The 21,306-nt window shown below is 45.6% G+C and overlaps 1 protein-coding gene across 4 annotated transcripts in view; it reads left to right on the top strand.

Annotated features, from left to right (window-relative positions):
• LOC134430394 (sodium channel protein type 5 subunit alpha-like) overlaps nt 1–21,306 on the top strand; it is a 218,808-nt gene that overhangs the window by 658 nt on the left and 196,844 nt on the right. The window lies entirely within an intron of this gene.

Here is a 21,306-nt window from a genome sequence, read left to right on the forward strand (position 1 = left end):
TTCTGTATGGCAAGGGTGTTACTGGTATTACTTGTTATAAGAACTGGCATATTTTAAGTGTGTTTATTAATGGCACCAAGCACCTCAAAGCCGTTTGTAGAACACCTTGGCTTAAAAAATTTGCAGTCACAAATTAAAAACTTGACTTGGCTCATGTAAATAAAAGCAAATCGGGGAGAGCTCTGCTGCACTCCAGCAAGGTGATAATGATTTTATCAAGGCAGCCCTGAGGGGAACAGTGACATACTGGGAGCACCGTGAGACAGAACAAAAGCTAAATTAAAGCAAAACTTATGCAACCGAAGCGTGGCTGCAATGGGAATAAATCAGACCTTTCAACTCTATTTTTCTTGGCGATTTGGGTGAGGAGGTGGGGATGAGCTTCCGAAAAGTGAATAAGCACACGAGCCAGGCACATCTATGGCAACAGGTCCCGTTTGGCCATGCAAAGGGTGAGCTGAGCCTTGGGCGTGCTTGAGCTGAGCTTTTCCAGTCCCAGCCGAGGCAGAGGCTGCTCCTGCAGACGAGCCTCGGATCCGGAGTTGGTGGCCCCGATTTCTGCCCCTGCCGGGCTGGAGAGCAGCTCTCCCCAAAACACAGGGTGGATGGTGGAATAAACACGGTGGTTCAAAGAGGATTTGTCAATACTAAAAATAAACAGGCCCGCAGATGTGTCCTAGAGGGTCACGTCCAGGCACGGCATTTTCGGGGCCAATGAGCCGATTTCGGCGATTTTCCGTCCGTGTGTCCTGTCCAAGGTGCTGAAGTTCATTTTGCTGCAATTTCCCAGGATTTCGGGGTTTGGCAGAAGTGGTCTTGGAGGCTTCCCGTTGTCTTAAACGGGCGAGGGGGTTCCCCCCCGGGTGGCATGAAGAAAAAGCAGGGATGTGTTTCCAGACACGTATATTTGATCCCTGCTTTTGGCGTGGGGAAGCAGACCAGGTGGAGACGCAGATGGATCCGGCAGATCCCATAAGCTTGTGGTGGCAGAGAATTGGAAAGGTCAGAGCTGTGAGGCAGTGAGGAGTGAAACCCTCTGATTCGAATGGACCAAGAAAGTGGTGGTTTTGGATGTGTTACTTCTGCTGGTTTGGGTGCGTTGCCTTGATGACACGCTCTTCCAAAAAAGTTGAGGGGAGCCCAGCGTTAGGATGGGATGGGAATGATACAGCTGGATTTGGAGTGATGTTCACTGGTTTTGTTAATATTTTTTTAAACTGGTGTAGCCTTTTCAAGTGGCAAATGTGGTTGACAAAGAGTTCCAGAGACAGAGAGTCCTTAATAAAAAAATATTATGTCTTTTTGGGGCAAATGTCTCAACATGTAAGCAATGGAAGTTGTGGTATTTTTAGATTAATGTGCCAAAAGCTCTCAGCCTTGAGTAGTGGAGTTTATGTAACTTTGGTAGGGGGGCAGATCACAATATTGCCAGAAATAATCACAGATTAATATTTTACTGAACTTGCTCATAACTGGAGTTGGGTGTTGTAACGTGGTTTTTCTCAGCTCTTGCCGCTCGCTCTGAATCATCCACAGCGCAGCTTTGCTCTTCTCTCTGAGGCTCCAAGGGTTTTACAGGCAGGAAGGGTCAGCTTCTAAAGCCAGAGCTCTCACACAGAAGTGGTTTGTGCTGCAAGGAGCCCTGCAGATTTAAAGCATGCCAGGGCTCTGTACAGTGTGGCAGAACGGATCCTGTTTCATGCCCTCAATCATTCGTCAGAGGTCACAAAGGTATTCAGTTGCATCATTGGGTATGTAGCCCAAATACCTTGACCATGAAGGGGGTATGTAGACCACGAGACTTTGTGACTCTGAATGACAGCTCATGGGTACAGACTTTAAAACTGCAACAGAGTTGAGAGCATTTTATTCCTGGCTTGAACCAGAAAGTGGCCTCGGTTCTCGCTGTGATGGACTAACACCTGTGGCACCAGCTACTGCCCCCCAGGACCTTTACATGTGACAGGAAAAGGTTGAGTAGTTACTGTGTTCTTGATCTAAACACGTTGTCAAAATTATGTTTAAAAAAATTTACTGATGGGAAATGTCATCCTGACTGGGAGATCAATGAAATATAGCTACTTTTAATTTCTTTAAATATCCTCTTTATAATGTTAGATAGAGATTGGTTTAACTTATCTTTTTCTGTTTAGTGTTTTGAAGGTGTATGGGAGTAAAGAACATTTTGGGTTGCATATTAAACCATGTTGGCGGTCATTTGGAAATCCTAGTCCTGCTTTTCAGAAGGAACTTGTTATCTGTTATCACCTTTAGTGCCTTAGTTTTTGAAAGTTCAGCTTGAAAAACATAGAAGGGACCTGTTGTTTTCAGAGGGTGGGTGCTCAGTTCTTCCTGAAAATTGCTACCTCATAAGTTGTCTCTGATGATTTACTTTGTAAAATTATAGCTCTTATTGTTAGAAGATGACCACAACTAATTTCTCAGCTCTCTGAAATAGAACTTTGGTAACTCAGAAGCAGTATCACTCTTAAATATCCACGTGAATTTCTGCTTTGTGTTTACACATTGTCTCGAAGTAGGGCCTTAATCATGGTATAAAGCAATTTATGGTTGTAGTTCTGTCATCTCTTTTCCCTCCTTTCACCATCTAACCTGGAGCAAAATACATGAACTCTGTTGGGTATATTTCTGTTTGCTTGTAGTGATTATCTCTTCCATGGTGTCATGGGTGATTGCAATAAGTTCAGATAAACATGTGTTTACTTATCCTTTAAAAAGGATCCTTATAACACCTACCAGAAGGAAACCCTGGCAATGTTTCTATTGATCTTGGTTTATTATTTACTCTGCAGACCAAACTGAGGAGCCCACTTTGACCTGACTCCGTCTCTTTGGGTTTCACTTGCAAAGTGACAGTTTCTAAATCAGGAAGGAAATCAGGTCACATTTCTGGCTCTGCAGGATTTGTCTCATTGCTCTTCTTTCAAAGTAATTAGAGTTGCTAATAATGAGGAAAAGAAAACTTTTCCAGAACTGGAATGTCCCTAACTCCTCTCTCCTTCTGGCAGTTTTTGTGTCACTGAAGAGACCCAGGTAGTTCAGAAACTTTGTTGTGTAGGATCCTTCTGCTCTGTTACATACACAGTGTCTTCCTTTCAGTGCAGCTGCAGGTGATCTGCTCACCTTTATAAATGTATCTTCTTTCCCTTAGAATTGTGTTTCCTTATTTGTTTCCCAATAATTCTGGAGCTGGTGGTACTAGCTCCGGGCTGTCCATTTGCAGTGAGTGAGATCCCAGATTTCAGCCTGGGAGACGAATAAGAACACATTTATTACAGTTATCCCCTGTCCCAGTCCCTCAGCTGGCTCAGGACAGAGTGATTTTGTTCAATTCATGCAGTACCAGCTGTCACAACCACTGTTTGTGCCCCTCCTTTTCTGGTTTCTAACCAGTCTGAGTTCACAGAGGCAAATTCCCATGAAAGACGGCAAAAGAACCACAAAAATTCCCTCTCTTCTCACACTCCCACCTTTGAGGAGGTGTAGCTTGGCCTCCCACCAGGAGGTCACCTTGTGAGTCATAAAAGTGCAAAATTTTGTCCAAAGATCCCTTATCTTTCATGGCAAAAACATGCCTCACTGCTCTTTGTATGGAACAAAGCCTTTGTTAATCACTGTTCTGCATAACAAGAATGGCCTGAGTTTTATTTTTATCATCATATTGCAAGAGCTTTTTGAATGTAGAGATTTGACACATCAAATAATACTGTTGTACCAAAACATGCAGAAAAAAATTAAAAATTCTGCTAAGCTCCAAGTTTTCCCTTTACCCTTTTTTATTTAATTATAAATTTAGAAGCTTACTTTTATGTTGTGAAAAAAATAAGTCCATACTTCACTGGACTTATAATTTCATATCTCATCTTGAATTGAGTTTTCCCAGTTTGCTAAACTTTTGCTTTTACTGCAATACTGAGAGCCCTGCCAACAGGTTGTAGATTCTTTTTAAAGATTTCTGGATCCCTTAGGCACTAAAACTGCTCTGCCTTCAAGTTATTGTTTGAAAGATATCTGCAACTTGTACTTTATTAGTTTTTAATCCAACTCTAGTATTAAATATCTAAAAAAGTTTTACTGATTTTATTTTTAAGTGTATAAAAGTTAGGTGACTGAAAGCAGACCATGGGCATGATTAAGGTGTGTTGGAAGAAGTGAGTAATTTTCAATATTCATGGCACTTGAGGGCTGACTGTCAACACTAAGCCAGGTTTTACGGTTTTCAAGGGGTCTTGGGAAGTGGGAGTTGTGGCTGAGGTTTTTTTTTCCCTGCTGATGTTAAGTCTTTAGAGAAAACAAAAAAATCTGTGTTATACAAAGTTATGGAAAAACTTGTTCATGGGCAAATTTTTAAGACCCATTAGCTAAATATAGATTAGAGACTAACTTTTTAAGCCAAAATCCATTCTTAAAGACTGTACTAGTTCTAAAACGATTTTTCTATGTTTCTTTTCCTTATCATAATGACATGGTAACTTTTACCCCCTAAAAGGGACAGTTTCGTTAGAGGCTGAATACTCCACGGGCGCTCCTGGCTGGCTTGCAGCGAGTTGGGTCTAACAAGCTTTGCTTCAGGTTTAACAGAACTTTGGGCTTGGGAAACCAAAACAGGACAGCACAGAGGGATAATTTCTGGTAATTTCCAGGGGAAAAAATCCCCCCCTGTAGGAGCCAGCTCAGATTTTGTGCCCCACTGCCAGCCCATTCCAGCCCTCCAAGGAGCGTCCCTGCTGCAAGGTCAGACACTGCCCCGGGAAATGAACTTTAAAGAAAGTGATGATAAGGAAAAAAAAAAAAAAATAATAAAAGCTCCCTCCCCATGATGTAAAGCTCATAAAGAGGAGCAACTCAGTAAAAAAGTTTTGGTTTTCACCTGTCGTGCAGCCACCAGGAGTGGGCAGAGGTTTAGGGAGAGCAATGTTAGCAGGAGGCTTTTGGGGAGAGGAGAAAGGAGCATCATTAAAGTGTTACAGCCTGACCTGTAGACAGGCACTTAGTGTTGTCTGAGGCCTGACACGCTGCTAGCACGTTACATAATGCACAATTATAAAATCACACTAAAGCCTCTTTAAAATACCTGCCTGATTATAACAGGGTAATTATGCCGCGTTTAATAGAGCTGAGTGCTGCGGGGAAGGGACCCCCCTGCACCAAACTTGCTCCCCCGCCTTCCACCCCGGTGCCATCCCCTTGGAAGCCCCGGGCCGTCCCCAAGCCCCCCGGGCGTGTGCCCGTGCCCCGTTTCGCTCTCGTGTTACAGGGCTCGTCCTTTCCTTCCGGACGCGTTTCTGCCTCTCGCTGCTCCCCATATTAGTCCAGCCAGCGCGGCGTGACGCGGCCGCCCTCTCTCTCTCCCTCCCCGGGGCCGAGCACATCGCCTCCGGTGCATTGCCCAGCCCTGTCCCCAGCCTCGGGCACGGCACATCGCCTCGGCTGCGTGCCCAGCCCGGTGCCCAGCCCTGTGCCCCGGCACCGCGCATCGCCCCCGGCGCGTCCCCGGCTCCGGCACCGCGCTGTGCCCCCGTGTGCTGCCCAGCCGTGTCTGCAGCGGGAGGGTCTGCAAAGCACTGCAAGTATCTCAGCGACTTTTTAATTTATTTTTTTTCCCCCTCCATCTCTTTATCTGTTTTCAACAGCGTCTCACGTCGGGAGGGCCGGTCCGGCTCGATGCGCGCGTGTGGTTCCCATTCAGCCGCTCCGCGGTCCCTACGGGAGATCGCCCCAAGTTCCCCGGGTTTGCCGAGGTTTCCCGCAGCTCTTCCCTTCCCCTCGTCCGCCAGACGGAGGGATGAGTCCTCTCCTCGGCTCTGCCGGCGTAAATCCAGATCGATTTGTTCGACTTCAGCAGAGCTAATCCAGATTTACACAGCCCTTTCCCCGAGGACTTCCCCTGTTTTGCGCTCTGGGTGACCGTCAGTGGGCCAATGTCAAAATGCATCTGATCCAGGCAGATTCCCTGTCTACAGATATTAATTATTCCCCGGCAAAAGTTTCTGAGGAAGAGCAGTTGGGTTTGAAAACAATATACAAATTCTGTGGCTAATTTTAGAAAGTAAGGGGGATTTTTTCCCCCTCCTGTTGAAACTAAATATAATTTGAAAGATAATGTACAAAGACTTAAATATAGCCTGCAATTATACATGGCATATGAATAGTTTCTCTTGGTTTTAACATGTTTGGTTTATTTTTCCATCTTTCTCAGCAGACAGCTGTTAGATAAAGGGAGAAAAGTAAATAGTTGTTATGAAACCATACGTCATAGCTACAAGGAATAATTAAGAAAAAGGAATTATCATATTTATAAGGGAAAATAAAGACTAAACAAATCCTTTCTGTGCTTCATCCCCTTGTCCCATCATTTTATGACACCTCTGTAGTAGTATTTTAGCTTAAGAAGTACTTAAGTGCTTCTAGAACAAATTTCCTGTAGGTCCATCATGTTCCTGTGCCTGCTGGATTCAGGCAGTTTTGAACTCTCTGGATCTTTCATGGGAAGATGAAATTGGGGTAGAAACTTTCCTAGGAAAATCCCTGGGTTTTTGAGTTCCCTTGCCCTTGGTGGCAATTTTACTTGAGTTATACTGAATTTGCTTTTCTATGGATTTGCTCAATTGACAACCCCCAAAAGTTTTGTTGCGTCCGCACGGTGCCTGAGCGAGCACCTGCAAGGTGTACAGATGTCCTGGCATGAACAACTTGCTTTTTCTGGCAGTTGTGGAACACAGTTCTGCTCCTCAAGTGCTGTTACATCTGGAAAAAAATGTTCTTTTTGGTTAAAAGTTTCTTGGGGTTTTCCCTGTTTTGTGGAACCTGGGCAGTGCTGGGCTGGCGGGTCTTGCTCTGAGTGTTGTGTGCTCAATAGTCAGCACCCAGTAAAGCTTTTTAGCTGCTTAGGATAGGCCAGAAAGAACATGGGAACACTGCACTGGGTCACACATTGCCTTTTTTTACTCAGGTATGGAGAATGGCATAAAAGACCCTCAAAAAAAATAATAACAATACTAAAAAGAAACCCCAAAATGATGGTTGCAGACTCCTGGGAACAAGGCGAGTGGCTGCGTATGAGGCTGTGATCCAAAGACATTGAAACATTCTGGGCTGTGGTTTTCTTTTATTAATTAGTCTAAGTGATGTTCAGAACTGAAACCAAGGCTTTTAGACACATCTCTGGTGCCTAATTCTGCTCAGTGTCTCATAACAGGGTGAATCAGGAGACTGTTTATTGAAGTCAGTGATGCAGTGTCGATGTAAAAGCGACAGAAGGGAGATGGAGGATTTGTTTACGAGCAGAAAAGTCCCCTGGACAGTTTAACACTAACAGAGAAAATTACTGAATAGCTGCAAAGCACAGAGCTTAAATGTAGCTGAAATAAGTCTTCTGGAGCATTTCCAGAACTATTTTAAGGGCCTGATCCAGAGCCTGATGAAGCCAAAGGTACAGCTCTTTTTGACTTCTTCAGATCCAACATTATATTTCAAAATACCATTGCCTCTCTGGAATTCTCTAAGGCTGTCTCCTAGGTGGTTTTTAATTAACTATTATGCCAGATGTAATGTCTTTTGTATCCCTTTAGTATTTAGATTTGTTAAGTATAAGAAATAATAGCATAATGCCTTTGTTGCACAGGAAATTCTGATTTTCTGTGTTGTCATTAGTTGCACAAGGCATTGAAACTCATCTTTTGTTGCTTGGCTTGTCCATTGGTTTACCAGTGTGCATCTGTCTTATTCTGTAGCTTTTGAACCCACTGGGCAACTTGATTCAGAGGTTCAGGACTAAGGGAGGTCTGGCTTTTGCAAGTGCTGTTAAAGGATGTTGCTGGGTTGAGAGTAGAGAGGCTCAAAAGAGCATCATATGTAAGAAGGTGACTGAGTGGTGGCCCAGCCACGTACATTACAGAATTTTTATTGTGTTATTCCATATTATAGTCTATTTTATGTTTAGTGTCCCATTGTTAGGCCAGTGGCTGCTTCACCTCCACCACCCAGGTCCGTGAGATCAGGTAATGCCAGGTGTAGGTTGTAATTGCATTGTTTTAAAGAGAGCTTGCAAACAAAGCCCTGGGGTCTGAGTGCATTTTGAAATGACCTGAAAAGGCTCCATCATGTGGATTCAGCTCTGGATCCAAGCCTGCTGAGGACCCTCATTGGCTTCAGGAGGTTTGTGTCTGAGGAGGAGTGGGTGTCAGGGGTCGGGTACCAAGGGTGCCTTGAGGTGTGAGAGAGCTTGATCCTGTTGAAAGGCTGGAGGAGGTGACAGAGGGACAAAGATGATGTCCCCTCCTTCTTTAATCCTGCAGCTGAGTCTCCCTCTTTGCAGGGGGCATGTTTGACTGTACTGGCACTGCTGCCCACTTATGTGCATCAGATAGGGATTAATAACTGTATATAAAAGACAACTTTTATTTGTCTTTTATATCATAAAAAATATAAAATTATATGTTTATTTTTAAAAACAGGAATAAAGCAAGGATATTGAAAATGCAATTCACAGGTCCATTTTTGGTGGGGGCTGGCCTGTCTGTTGCGGTGTCAGACGGGACATGTGTGCCCGGCTATTGCAAGAAGCTGGTGCCAACCAGGCTGAGAGGCAGCAGGGACCTCTCTGAGGATGCCCTGCCTCGTGTGCACCCATGCAGCGAGGCTGTGGCTGCTTCTCCCCCAGCCCTGCCCTGCCCGTGGCTGCGGGGAAGGGAAAATGGAGGGTGTCCCTGACCCCGGTAATCTCCAGCTGCCACCGAGCCTCCCGGGAGGCACCCGTGGCCAGCACAGATTAACACAGCCCACAGCAGGGACTGGCCTGCAGCCAGCATGGCCCTGGGATCAAAGGAGCATGGAGGTGGCTGGGAGCCACCTTGGGGCCCCTCCTCCTCGCCTCGCTCTGCTGCAGCCTTCGCCTTCCCTGCTGAATCAAACCCACCCTCTGCAGATCAAAGTGCTGCTTTCCCTGTGCCTTGAGCAGGGTGTTGGTGTCCAAGGTGTGCTTCCAGAGCTGACAACTGGATAAAGCCTTCTTATGGAGTGAAGATGACAGTTGGTTATTGCTTTTGATGCTAGGAAATATAGAGGAAGGTTAATTGAAGGTGTATTGATGACAAATGATTTGGATAATGTAGGGATGTATGGTTTAATTATTTGATAAAAAAAGTAAATGTCAAGATAAAAAACGAATGTGTAAAATTCAGGATCTTGCTTGGGCAGTGATATAGATTTGTGCTGGCTGCCTTTTATCTTGATGGGCAGAAACAGGGTGTTGTGACCCCAAAGGATAAAGGATGGTGGTGCAAAGCTGGGAACCATCATGAAGATGTCACAGGCAGAGCCAGTGCAGAGGCTGGGGACCATCTCTCAGGACCTCTGCTGCTCAGAGTGACTCTGAGACACATACAAGCTTCTTTTTCCCAGCCCAGCAATCAGATAAGGAGTTAGGAGTTTTCTGTTCTCGCTCTCGAGGTTGTTCATTGTTTCTTATTTATAAAATTATTTCTCTGACTTGCCAAGGTCTGTCTAGCAGGTTGGGTTGAGGCACACTGGCCACCCTCAGGGCAGTGTTATCTTTTTATACTAAAAACTACATGTACATTATTTACAATAATTTTCTAATACCTATCACCTATGTTAGACAGTGAGCTTCTACTTAAACTAATCTAAAAGTGCCAACATCACAGAAGATGGAGGCTAAGAAGAAGAAGGAGAAAGGCTGGACACGCCTCGATTTCTCTATCTTGCTTCTTGAACTCTCATTCTAAAGACCTCAAAAAATCTATTTTTTTACCTTGTGACAAACTAATTATTATTCTACTTGAACTTTTGTGGCTTGCAGATCTTCATATAAGGTTGGTAATTGTTTTTTCCAAGGGCTCAATCAAAGTCACAGGGATCTTGGGCTCTGTGCCAGGGTCTCTGTTCCCCCTGGGCAGGGACTTGAGTCTTCCAGGGCAGCCAGAGGAATTTCTTGGGTTCTGACATCCATCATGAGGATGTCACAGGCAGACCCAGTGCAAGGCACACAGTGAGCTGTGCCCAGTTCTCTACAGTGTCCCTGCCAGTCCAGCCACCTCTAGGAGGAAAGGAGCAGGAGGGAACTTTTGCAGCATTATTTTAGGGTTTCAAAGGTCACAAGGAATCAGGGAAAGCACAGAAATTGGCATCACAGCACTGAAAATGGGGTATTTGAGTGGCAAGCTGGTGGCTTGATTTGGTTTGCAGTGGGTGGTCTAAGTAAGAAGCTTTATTTCTGTTAGAGAGGTTATTTTCGAGGGCTGTTTGTTTGCCAGGATCAGGAGGAAGGTGGTTTAAAACATATTTTGGGGGGATTATCAGTGTTGTCCCCATCAGTTCCAGCAGCCCTCATGCCCCAAAACACAGAGCCCTTTCAGGGCGGTCCCTCATCCCACGCACTCCCTTTGGACACCTTGATTTTCAGCTTCTCATCCCTGGGCTGAGAGCAGCTCTGTGCTGAGCAGCACTGCACAGCCACACAGCTGCCAGCAACCAGCCCTGGGCTTGAGAGGTTTGTTTTCCAAGGTGGGACTGGTGCCAGCTGCTCTGTTTTTATGGTGTGATGGTCCCTGGGGGTGGCCAGGAATCAACCCTGCCTTAACTTCTGTGCACCTGTTGTGTTACCCCATCCCAAAGTCCTGCTCAGGCAGGAAACAACATGAGCAACAACCTGGAGGAGTGGCTTTGCAAGGGAATTTTCTCCTCTCACTTCTGTGGTCCAGAGTCCCACTGTGAATGCAGAGCATGATCACTTCATGCTCATTTCAAATTGTGCCAGCTGAACGTGCATGCTGGTTTGCAGGACCGTGTGGCAGGACTCAAATGCAGCATCTCACACATTTGGGTCGGTGGGATGTCAAATACATTGAATATTTTCTTCCCAATGCCAGTTTGAAAGCTGGTTTTATAGTCACAGCTAGCATTGCAAATGTCTGAGTGGTTCCCTGGTACATGATTTCTTCCAGGAGGCTCCTACAACTTTAATGAATGTGAAAGTTGTGATTTGCATGGGAGATCATTGCTTATAGCAACTACACAATGTATTAGGCTACCCATCAGTCTTGCTGTTAGAGCACTCTGCAGAATTCAATAAGCAATGTTATTTACTCTGTTGTCTTTAGGAGCTTGAGAAACTTCCCAAAATGTCTTATAATCCAGGAAAAAGCTTTCCTGCAAAGCAAGTTTGCTTCATTGATTGCATTTCTTCACTTTGGTTACTGAATGGCAGGCTAAAAATAAATGTTAAAAAAACCAAACCAGTATTGAGATCAATCGCTAATTGATTTTGACTTGTCATATCCAGTTAAAAGCAGAACCAATGCTTTCTGAAATGTTACTGATGTTCTGGAGCTTTGTAAAGCTGCATATGAGAGAATACATCAATAGCAGAGTGTAAGATCTCTTAATTTGGGCTTCATATGGAGTTTCAGGCACATAAATGTCAGACTAAAGTTCAAGGGTTCATCAAAGTCCTGTGAGGATCTCCAATGTCAATGAAATTCCTATTAAAAACTGTCCTGTGAGGCTTTGCTGCCTGCAAATGCTGGTTTCTTGAAACAAAGGATGCATGGATGGTTGAAGAAAAGTCCTTCACAGGGTAAAGGGGTGGCTGAAGAGAGTTTCTGAGCAGGAAACAACGAAGGAGCTGCTGTGGGATCTGCCACAAGAGCCAAGCTCAGCTGCTTTGCTCCAGCAGTGGGGACGCCACCCTGGAGGACAGGGACAGCCTGTGTGGCTCTGTCCCACACCTCCAGTGGCACCAGGGGCTTGGGTTGCCTCCCCAGTGCTGGAGGTGCTGGAAATCACTCTTTCCCAGGAGCAGGAGGGCAGGCAGGGATCAACCCCCCTGTGCTGTGCTTGGCATCACCCCCACATCTCCCCACCCTCACCTCGCTCTCCAGAGGCGCCTCCTGGCTCGCTCTGCTGGGGCTGATGCTCTTCTGGATGGTTTTCCCTGGACTGCCAGCCTTGTGCCTTGGAGGGGGGATGGAGGGAGGGGAGAGCCAAAACAGAGCACAGCCTATTTTTAGGATGCCTATCTCCCACTCCCTGGAAGGCTGGGTGCCAATTAGGTGGTGTGGCAGGGTGATGCTCGCCTGTCTGTAATGCAGCATGCCAGCAGAAAGGGAGCAGGGCTTGGAGACATATCCTGTACCAAGGGACCCTGAGCCTGTCTAGGTTTTTATTTTGTGCTGTTGCATCTGCTCATTTTTATCTGGATGGCTTCCTCCTCCCTCCCATCACAGTTTATAACAGAGCTCCGTGCACACCATGTTGTGAAGCCCAAGTACGTGAATTTGGCTTGTGCCTTTCTGTTCCTTTTGTAGTGGGATAAGAAAGAAAAGGCTGGAAAATTTAGGCTCAACTCCATAATTTAGAGATTATAAAGCCATGAAAAAAACCTGTGATCATCTATTCTGTCTCCAGAATAGCAGAGGGCTCCTCATAATTAGTGTTTTTTCAGCTACATCATGTACTGTCAAGAAAAGAGGAATTGAGCAGGATGGATTTTTCATCCTTCAGTCTTTGGTAGGTTATTAGTCTCTGGTAAAGCATGGTTAAATTATTTTCTTTAAAGTGTGCACATTATGCCTAATTAATATTTCTTTTGTTCCAGTTCTTGACCACTGGATTTCTCCTATATTATTCTGACAGAGTGCAAAGTAAAATAAGAAGAGGAGTAGTAATGTTTTAGCTGTGTTTGTCCAAGGGTGCTGGTACTGTGATTAATTAATCCCTTTCCATTTCCTTTGGTGTGATCAAGCTCTTTGCAGTGTTTACTATGAGCCTGATTTCTAGCCCATAATTGTCTTTAATGATACTTCCCTAAACCTTTCTAATTTATCAGCACAATCCTTGTGCTCTGGACATCAGAACTGAAATGGGGTAATGTTCCCATCGGTTTCTATCACTGTCCCCTGAGCCCTGATTAACCAAACCCTGCATCAGCTCTTCTGCTCTTTCCTCCAGAAAGCAGAAATGTTTTCAGTCCCTCACATCTTTCTGTTTATCCACATAAAACATTGCCACAATTGTGGTTTTCTTCTGGTGTTTCACCACGGTGTCCCAGTAATCTGGAAAGCAGCACTGACATTCAGAGTACATGTTGGCCAAATCTGCAGCAACTCTTGGGTTCAATTATCATAACTTGTTGATATAGAAAGTCTAACTAAAGAAACCAGGGTATTTTAGACTCCTTTTGTACATCTTTATAGCTCTTAAATGTGAAATGTCATTCTCAGCATATTATTGCTCCATTGCATGGATTTTTCCCCAGTACAGAACAGAAATAGGTATTGAACATTCCTGCCCTTTCTGTGCTGTTGTGTCTGACGGTACTTAAAGGATACGTTTTGTTCCTTATGGGTTTGAAAAGTTCCTTTTTGCCCTGAAAAAGGCCAGCAATTCCTCTGGCTGCAGTTTTGTCACTGATCCTTTCTACTCTAACACAAGCACCTGTGTTATGTGTTATCATGTTATTCTTGACTTCCTTTCTTTTTATTTTTTTTTTTTAAGAAAGCATTTTGTACTCCGGAGTGTGTGCAGCATTTTGGTTGTCATAGGATAGGAGGTAAAAACTTTTTTGATCTCTTTCAGGGGCCAAGAAAAGTGACTGCAGAGGCTCTGCAGAACTTGGCCAGCACTAGATTGGAAGGATAAGCTGATGTTTGGAGAGAACTGGGGAAATAGGAAAGGGAAAATTCTCCTACATCTCATTAAGGGTGAAATTCTTTCTCTGCAGAAAACCTCAGCAAAACAGATCTGCTTCACATCACCAAAACTCACAGCATCCCTTTTATTAAGGGACAGGCTAAGGGGGTTATAAGCCTCCAGATATTGATATAGGACAGTCTGGTACAAGTTCCCACATCATGTCGTATGATGGCAACTACAAATACCCTCCTTGTCTCCCAGAAAATATGGTTGTGATATCATGCCACCTTCTTCTGCGTTTCTGCTGGCAGCCCACGCATGACTGGGGCTTAGAAAAGTGACACCAGGGTTGAAATCAGAATCATCATCCTACTGCCCCTGTCCTTCTGCAGCTGAGCAGTGAAGTGCTCCTCTTTGACTTCGTCCTTGGCTGGAGACTGCAACAGAACAGCACCATTGGGACACTCTGTCCTGAGCACACTCTTGCTGGGCTGAAACACTCAGGAATTTGGGCAAAGTTCTCTTCTCTGTGGGAAAACCCAGGCTGGGAGGTGAGCTGCAGCCCCGGATCGCTGAGCTGACCACCAGGGTCTGTGAGGAGGAAGGATAACTTCCCAAATCACAGCTTATTCCCTGCAGAGCAGTGAGGTTTTCTTTAATTTGCTGGAAATACCAGAATTCAGCCTTTCAGACCTCCTGATGCTGGGGTCCATTAGCAAGACACACAAGTCTTGGCTGTGACTGAACATGAACTCTGGGCTGATGCATATTTATTTATTAATATTTTCTATTTTATGCTGCTGATTGTCCCAGATGCAGGGAAGGGAAATGACTTTCAAATGAGAAGATTTTTCTTAAGCCTAGAGCATAGCTGTACTTGGAATGCAAACTTTAATCAGTTGCTTGATGGAGAAATATGTAATAAAAGTGCAGTCTCTGCTGGGTTCCCTTTCATCCCAGTATCAGCTGTAGGGTTATGTCCTTTGGAAGAAATATGACTTGTGTGCAAAATAATTTAAGTTCTTTGTAACAATCTTGTTGCAGAGACCATCTACCTTTCTTGTGTGCTTATTTATCACGGCAGTGATAAATATTAATAATAGTCACAAATGTGGCTTGGTGGGGAAGCTGTGCTTCACTGACTTTTTTTTGGGGAAGCTGAGTATTTATAATTTGGAGATTTTCTAAGTCTTACTCTTGCATTCAAGTGTCTGCTTCTTCAGTTCGGCAGCAGTTCAGGGCTCTCAGACACAGGAGTGCCCTTAACCCCAGGGAGGCATCACTTCTTCCAGCAGCCCAAATCCTCTTGCCCCATGCACCTTGCAGGCAACACAACCCAAGCATGAGGAAACTCCACTCCAGAGCAGCCATATCTCTCTGTGGCTGATTTCATGAGCTGTTGAGGGTCCACATCTTCCTTCCCAAGGGGCAGCCCAAACCCTGAGAGCTTTTGCTGTGCACCTGAAAAAGAATCCTGGGTGCTGCTGTAAATGTTTGCAGCAAAGAGCTACTGGAGGAGGCTATTTTTTTTTTTTCAGGGCAAAACCAGAGAGGCTACTTAGCATAGTTTTACATGCTGTTAATGTGGTTTTATTGCTTCTAGGACCTGACCTACTATCGTTATGTGCTGCTGTGGATGCTTTTACTCATTTGGAGCTGGTCCAGGGATCTCTAATGGGGCTGTGCACTGCATGGCCTAGGTGTGCTCAGCATGACCCCATCCCCTGCACTGGGAGAGCTGGTTTATCGCTCTGTTGGGGACAGGGAGGACTGGGAAATTGGGCCAGCAGCATGCTCTGCCTTGTGCTGGAGTCTGGATGCTGTGGAGTGCTGGGGGATGGAGGCAGGGACACCCTTGTTGTCCCCATTAATACTCAGGCCATGGGTTTCTCAATGCTCTGCTGTGGACTTGCTCTGTGCACACAGAGCGCTTCAGTCCAAGCACTGGGATGTGGTGAGCTGTGAATCATCCCCCACTGCTCTTAATGAGAAATCCAACAGATTCCAAATTAGGAATGGACAAAGAATGGCTTTTGGGATTCACCTTTCCCTGCACTGCTGAGCCTGGGAGTCTTGCAGCCAAAATAATCAGTCTTAACATTATCCCCTTAGCCCTATAAGCATTTCCCTCAGTGGTATATTTAGCAACATAAATTATGTTTTGTGTGTGTTTGGTGCTCCTAGTTTTGGCCTTCCTTCCCACTCTACAGCCTCAGATTGCTGAAGTGACTGTGTGCTGTTTGTTGTGCTTTACAAGGTTTCTTGACAGCTATCAGCATTTTACATTTGATACAGCTTTCTACTTTTTTTTTCACCTCCATGTATATAATGCTGATCCAGGCAATAACATCTTGGCTGCAAGGCCAGTTTCTTTCTGAAATGCTTAAATACAGACTGAGTAAACCTTATTTTGATGAGCAGTGACTTCTATGCCTGAATAACTCATAGGGATCTCGTCTGTGTTTTGAAAATCTGAATGTCTCTCCTTTGTTACCGAAGTAGCAATTTTTTATTGGAATTGGCAAAAAAATTTGTATCACAGACGTGAAATCTTTGGATGACAATGTGATTTTACTGGGTGACAATGTGATTTTTGGGTGCTGTGACCAACAGCACATGTCTTTAGATTTAAGCTTAAGGAGAGGATCACACCTTGTGTTACTTGCCATGATTTTTAAGTGTTATTTTTAGGGGCAGGGCATTGGTTTCCAGACACTGTTCCTGGGTTTTATTGTCTGTGAGACTTCACCTGTTTCTCCAGGAGAAAGGAATGAGTGAAGCCACAACATAGTGATCCCAGGGCTGGAGTGAGGGTCAGACAGAGCTCCCTGGAGACTGATCCACTTGGACTGATCACTCTGCAGTTGCTCCCAGTTCAGCCAGCCTTGAGGAAGCTTGGCTGGCCTGAGATAACCTCCAAAGGAAGGGCTGCAGCAGCTGAGGCAAAGGAAATTATAATTTTGCAGGAGAGGAATAGCAATCCAGGGAGGAGAGCCTGTGTGTTTCTGAGAATGGGAGATCAGCCTGAGAGTTGTGTTTGCCTTGGGTACTCTTGAGTTGTCTGAGTGAGGCACTTGGGTTTTGATGACACTGGGCTGGAAAAACTGGATTTCAAAGAAGAGAAAATGAGATAGCTGGAAAGAGAAAACCCAAACCAACCAAGCAAAACAAACAAACAAAAAAACCCTCACCAAAAGGTATTTAATTGGACAGAAATCATTTAAGCATCCTTTCACCACACACAGCACGGTTTTTCTTACTTTACAGAGGTAAAACTGAGGGCAAATTGCTTGCCCCAAGTGTTGTAAGAACGACACAGCCTGAGGGTTACCCCTACACCATATCCTAGTAAATTTTTGTCCATTTTTTCAAACCTCCACAGAGAGCTCCTTCTAGTCCCAGGGACCCAATGAAGGATCTTTCCACCCATATCTTTCCAGAACTTCTCTCTTCACCACCATTCATTTATTTTTCCCAAATCCTTCCCACTCCTGCCTGGATTCTGCTTAGGTGAACATTCCCCATTCCCATTGCCTTGCTTTTGCTTCCTTCCAAGCAGAAGCACCTCCCACCCCAAGGGACAGCACTGGATTCAGTGTTTTCATGGTCAGGAGCAGTGTGAGCATTCCTTACATGGTTAATCAGGTGTAGAGAAAGAGCACAGTGTGTGTGGCCTCGTGTGACCCCAGACATTGCCAGGAGGTGCGTCTGCATTGGTGCAGTGTGAACTTGGAGCATCTGTGCTCTCTCCATGTGCTTTGCTGAGGCAGGATGGCTAAAATGTGCTGCTTAGGTGATGAAACACAGAAAACCTTTTGTCTTCCAAGGTCTGTGCTGCTCTCCCGATCTCAGAATGTGCTTCTCCCGGGGTCTGCCCCGTATTTTCTCTGCATGGAGCTTGCTGTGCATGTCAAGACTGTGCTGCAGGAACAGGAGAGCATTCAAAGCATGTTGGCATGAGTGGTTCTAACCGTGGTCCTACCCCCATACAAGCTCTGAAAATGCACGCTCAGCAAAACTGCTGAAAATGTGCTGGAGAGCTTAGCCACCAGAGTGCATCTGAAATATTTAAAAAGTAGTCAAAGAGGGGGAAAAGTGAAGAGCAAATGGAGAAGAAAGTGTGCTGCTAGTTCAGCAGAAAAGACAATTGTACCTGCTGGTGGCAAGAACAACTTCATCATCTGACGCATGGAACTCTTCCAGCTTGTCACAACCAATCCTGCACACCCAGGGCTGTTTGTTGCATTTGCAATGAACCAGGGAGTGCAGGGAGCTGCAGCCCCTCTTGGCACACAGGCCAGGCACCAGCTCCTGCCTGTGCTGCTGCTTGGACAGGAGAGGAGAAGGTGAAGATGTGAAATGCCATTGAGGTCATGCCGTGTTTCCCACCTCCTCTGAACTGGGTGTTGGTCAAGCCCAAGTGCAAAGTCAAGCCTCAAGTGTTATCTGCTGTTTTGTGAGGTATCGGAATATTTACCAATATAGCCAGACAGGACAGACCTGAGCTTGTTTGGCCCTTGCTGCTGAACCAAATAGCAGCAATTGTGATGTTTTCACCCCAGAGACACCTTTTGGCTGGCTGGGTGCTTGGGGACAAGTCCAGGCATGCAGGGGCTCTGCTACTCCTCAGGTTTACCTCTGACGGAGAAGCTTTAAGGCGATGGTGAAGGAAAGGAGTCGGTTCTGATGAAGGGTTTGGATCCAGAGCTTTATTCTGGCCCACAGGCCTCTGAATCCAGCAACAGCTCCAACAGAACTCCCTGTCCCTGTGGTCCCTCTCGCCCTTTTACCCAGGGGAGGCGGGGAGGGAACGGGTAGGGAGCCCCCAACCAGGTGCATTTTAGAGGAACAAAGGACACGTGGATGGCCCAATGTCCCCCCAGAGGTAGAGGGGCATCTTTTGAATTCTGCCAATCACTCAACGCCCTTCTGGAATGCCAGGATGGACAGACAGTGCTCAGCAGGGCTCAGGGTGTGGAAAGGAGAGTGACACACCTGGCAGGGAATTATCAGGGAAGAACCCGAGGTATCTGAGGCAAACCACGACATCACACCACAACGGTGAGGAGGACTTAAAAGGCACCTATCACCCTATAGCTGAGGTTTGTTGTGCTGTGGCTAAGACAGGACCAGTTTTTGTTCTTTGGCAGGGGAGGACACAGGAGCAGCTGCCTCCAGATCCCAAATGGCAACTGAAAAGTTGAGCTAAGGAGAAATCTGCATTCAGCTGTAAATGAATAGAAAGACATCAATTATCCTGCTCTGAATTCAGCCAAGATTGAGGGGAGATATTTTTCACAGATTGTGTGAATTCCAGAGGCAGGGTCTGTCCTATGGACACAGCTCACATCACAGAGAGCTGCATCAGTACTGGTAGAGCTGAGGCTAAAATCTTTCTTGGAGTTGGTTGCTAAGGGCTTTCCTGCTGAATGATGCACAGGAGTGAATCAGCAGTGAGTTGTGTATTTCATGTGTAATGTGCTCAAGTGGTGTGATTTGTTCAGAAGGCAGATTGCCTCACTACATTCTTGACAAAAGAGTCTTGAAAGTTGGAGCTCTGTTGAGTGTGTTGCAACAATGCAGCCTTGCAGTGCCAGAGATCTGAATGAACTTGGTGTGATCTCCATTTCATATCTTCTGTATACCTGAAAGAAAATCCTCTACAGGCAGAAATAATCCTCCAGGTCACAGCTGACCCTCAGGACATATGCCAGATTAGAAGCCCAAAACAAAGAAAAAAGCCCACAAAACTTTTGTTTAAATCACATGGAGGTAGCTCTGTGCTGGATTTCAGTCTGCTTTATCTTACTGGAGGTAAAAATCATCTGACTTTCCTCAAGGTTCCTGTCAGTTCCAGGAGAGAAAAGCGAGCTGCACCTTCTGGAAAAGGATTGCAAAGCAGAGTCATTGGCTTTCATGGTGGAACTGCATAACCAACCACACTGGACTTTGCCATCCAGATTTTTCTCAGCATCTTGACCTGAACAGATCTGTTCACAGGATGAAGGAATACAGAAGTGACAGTAATGAGGGAAGAGCAAATAGATGAACTCTCCTGGGGGGAAAAAGTTTGTATTAACTTGCCTCCTGACAGCAGCCCTGGGGCTGCCTTCAAGACAAAACTTGCAGGAGATGCAGACAGTAAATCCTGAATCCTAGAGATGGGTGAGCATTGAAAAGCACAAGCTGGTTAATAATTCTGGAGTTTTTGTTTGTTGTGCATACAGGCTGCATGGGAAGTGCTCATGAGAGAGAAATAGAGGACAAGGTTCCGAGAGATCATGGAGAGCTTTCACATATGCACTGCCCAACCCAGAAAAAGCAATCCCAAGTGTGATTTGGCCTTCCTGACACTTGGAGCCTCGTCCTTCCGATTTTCGGAGCCAGCAGCTTGAGTTTGCCTGTCAGGTGGTGATTTTGAGGTGGGAGCTGCCTCCAGAGTCAGGGCTGACTGATGGGAAAGCAGCTTGGCTCTGGAGCAGGGAGATGATCTCCCATTGTGGGCATAATTGCTGCATTCCTTCACTGGGAGAGGAGTGGAGCAAGCCTGCCTCGGTAGGACTTAGATGGAAATGGCATTTTTAGGGGAATGTTTGAAATGCATCTTACAGGCACCCAGTTAAACACTCCTCTCACTCTGGCCACAGGCCAGTTTAGAGCCCTTTGAACTTCTTGCCCTCCAGGCAGAACCCAGAATTGAGTTTTCCTACCACTTCCAGGATGCCAGGTCATTGCTATCCCCTGTGGAGAGAGCCCAGCTGCCTAAAGTCTCACCCCCAGCTCTGTGTTTGTCTCCTTGGCCCTGATCGTGGTTTCTCAGGCTCATCCAAAGGCAGGCATTGTTTTCTGCAGCTCCTGTGGCACTGTGTCCACTGGCAGACCTCTGTTTTTAGCAGGGTTAGGAGTCAGACCACAGCTGGTAGCCAGGCAGTCTGCCAGTGTGCTGGGCACATCAGCCATTTCTCATAATATAGAGCAGCTGAGCTAGATTTTTTTTTTTTTTTTTTTTTTTTGGAGTGTGTGTGTAAGCTTTGAAACACGTTGAACTTGCCATGTGGGAAAAAGTTCTGTGAGTCCTGTGCTTGCCTGCATCCAATTGTGGCAAGGGCACAAGAGTTTGGGAGCATATTTCTGCTCCTGACTTGTAGCTTGCTCTCATGTCGTGCCTGCATGCACAAAACCTCCTGGTGAGACTCCAAGGTCCTGTTTCTAGCTGCAGATCCTCAGTGTGTAGGCAGGGAAATTAAACTAAAAGTGTGTGTAAATTCAGAGGTTGCTTTTGCTTCTGCAGCTCTTGTGCACCAGTTGTGGCAAGGGCACAAGAGTTTGGGAGCGTATTTCTGCTCCTGGCTTAAAGCTTGCTCTCATCATATCGTGTCTGCATGCACAAAACCTGGTGGGACAACCAGGTCTTGTTTCTAGCTGCAGATCCTCAGTGTGGTATGTGTAGGCAGGGAAGTAAAACTTCCCTTTACACACTTTTAGTGTGTGTAAAATTCAGAGGCTCCTTCTTCAGCTCTCGTGCACCAATTGTGGCAGGGGCATGAGTTTGGGAGCATATTTCTGCTCCTGGACTAACACTTGCTCTCATCATATCATGAACCTGGTGAGACAACCAGGTCTTGTTTCTAG

The sequence above is a fragment of the Melospiza melodia genome, chromosome 1 (assembly GCF_035770615.1).
Source record: "Melospiza melodia melodia isolate bMelMel2 chromosome 1, bMelMel2.pri, whole genome shotgun sequence".
In the NCBI taxonomy this organism is placed as follows: domain Eukaryota; kingdom Metazoa; phylum Chordata; class Aves; order Passeriformes; family Passerellidae; genus Melospiza; species Melospiza melodia.